The sequence below is a fragment of the Empidonax traillii genome, unplaced genomic scaffold (genome assembly GCF_003031625.1).
Source record: "Empidonax traillii isolate 1590-97213 ecotype Southwest subspecies unplaced genomic scaffold, ASM303162v1 scaffold3691:size11504, whole genome shotgun sequence".
Taxonomy (NCBI): Eukaryota; Metazoa; Chordata; class Aves; order Passeriformes; family Tyrannidae; genus Empidonax; species Empidonax traillii.
The window spans coordinates 1877-4264 of NW_020958884.1; the positions used below are offsets into that span (position 1 = coordinate 1877).

Genomic DNA, 2388 nt, shown 5'->3' on the forward strand with positions numbered 1-2388 from the left:
ATGTGACATAATAGGCCAAGAGAAGGGAGAAGTTTTCCAGTCTGTTTTCCATTCCAGCTTCCCAGCTGATGCTCCACCAGAGAAACCCATGGAGGTCTGTTATTCCTGGGGAGAGGCTGTTCCTGGAACAGTTTGGCCAGAGAAGTTGTGGATTCCCCATCCCTGGAGGTGTCCAAGGCCAGGTCAGACAGGGTGTGGAGCAACCTGGGCTGGTGGAAGGTGATCCTGCCCGTGGGCTGGAAAGGGATGATCTTGAAGGTCCCTTCCAACTCAAACTTTTCAATGATTCCATGATATAAGCTCTTGCATCTGCAACAAAATTTGTCTCTTTAACGCTGTTTTTCCAAAAAATCCCACTCTCCCTTTCCTTAGCTGGGTCTTCAGGTAAAGAAGGGGTTCTTTCAAAGTGAAAGATTTGGTGTGACAACTCTTTTGGAAGGGGATCTCCTGCCTTTAAAACAGCAATCTGGGATGTTCTAGATGGTAAAACTGAGCAAATATGTTTTCACAAGCCAGTTTGGTGTTTGCTGTGTTTTTCCCACAAGAGCTGAGCAGTGGATCAGTAAAACTAGTAAAAAAAAGCCCCAAAAATCCATTGGTTCCCCTGTGTCTCAGTTCCCTCATCAGGGAAAGGACTCTCTGCTGTGGCAGGCAAGAGATCTCAAGGATTTGAGAAACACTGTCAGCTCTCAGGCTGAGCCCTGCAGATGAACTTTCCTGCTTGCTGGAACTCTTGGGATAAGGGATATGAAAAGGAAAGTTCACTTTGAGCAACGTGGTCTAGTGGGAGGTGTCCCTGCCCATGGAACAAGGTGATCTTTCGGGTCCTTTCCAGCACAAACCATTCTGTGATTCTATGAAGAACTGCCTGGAGGGGAAGCCAGTTGGAACAGCAAATGTCTGAAAATCATCTTTCAACACGACTCGTGAAAGTTTGAGCTCCAGCAGGGCTGAAGTAGCTCAGCTGGGAGAGCGTTAGACTGAAGATCTAAAGGTCCCTGGTTCAATCCCGGGCTTCAGCAGGCTTTTCCTGCCCTTTTGGGTGCCCAGGGCTGGCATTCCAGGACAACAGACACAGGGACAGGCACCAGAGAGGCCAGGAAAGGGCCAGGAGGAGGATGAAGGGACTGGAGCATCTCTCCAGTGAGGAGAGGATGAGAGAGCTGGGACTGGTTGCCCTGAGAGATGGACTTCCCGTTCTTTGACACATTCCAAAGCCACCTGGATGTGATCCTGGACAAGTGGAGGTGTTCCTGCCTGAGCAGGGGTTTAGCCCAGCTGATCTCCATGAAGTCCCTCCTCAACCAGTCTGAGTCTGTGGAACAGGGACATGGTTTCTAAGTCAAAGGCATTGGCAAAAATAGTGATAGAAAGGGGTTTTTCTTTAGTTCCTTCAACTGTTTTTTTTCCCAGTCCTGTGTCCTGGCCTGCCCTCTGAAGTGGTGGTGGTGTTGAGTCTCTGGTGTGGGGGGTTTGTCTACTCTGGAGCCACAAAGATTATTCGAGGGATGGAACTCCTCTCCTGGGAGGAAAGGCTGAGAGGGATGGATTTCTTCAGCCCAGAGGAGAGAAGGCTCCAAGGAGACCTTAGAGATCCTTTTAGTGCCTAAAGGGGCTCCAGAGAGACTAAATCCTCCCCTACCTTCACTTGTCCCCTGTCCCCAAGAACAGCAGAAACCAAGCTCTGACACCACATTGCATAATTTTCTTCTTGTGAGCCCTTACAGACATCTTCATCCCAGGAAAAACTGGCAGAATCTTGGAAATACCACTTCAAAGAAATGGAAATAAAGAAAGCCTGGCTGAGAGAGCTTAAAACTTAGGACTTATTGATGGTAGAGGTGAGAGGAGACCTGAGAGTGATCCAGGCCCTGCTCTAACCCCTGTAACACACTCCTGAAAAATAAAGGTAGCAGGGATATGGTGGTGAGTGACTGGCAGGGAAAACCAGCTGTAGGTGTTGGGAAGACAACACAGTCAGGGAGTATATTAATCCCTTGAGGCCAGGACAGGCTTCCCAGCTCATTCCTGCCCACTCTCATGATTATTTATGAAGAACCACAGTGTGATTCCAGAGGGATCTGAGCTGCAGCAGCGTGGGGATGGATGGTTGCAGTGCAGAGCCTGCATCACCCCTCATTTCCAAAACCTGCAACTAAGGATAAAACCCACAGATTCCTGCTCTGTCCCATGGCACCCCCTCGTTCCCTCTTGTTTTCTGCCTGGCTCTTCAGAATCCGAAAATCTGGGATAATTTCCTCTCCAGCACCGAGCCTTCAAGAAGGACAAAGAAAAAAAAAACCAAAAAAACCCAACCCTTTGGCAGCTTCAGGGCTTGCTGGGAGTGGATTTAAGCAGGAAACAGCCCGCAATTCCCAGGGCGATCCC

The 2388-nt window shown here is 49.2% G+C and overlaps 1 non-coding gene across 1 annotated transcript; it reads left to right on the plus strand.

Moving 5' to 3' along the window:
• The first annotated feature begins 949 nt into the window (after positions 1 to 949).
• TRNAF-GAA lies at positions 950 to 1022 on the plus strand. The gene has a single exon. It is a non-coding gene; the product is annotated as a tRNA-Phe (tRNA).
• The last annotated feature ends 1366 nt before the right edge of the window (positions 1023 to 2388 follow it).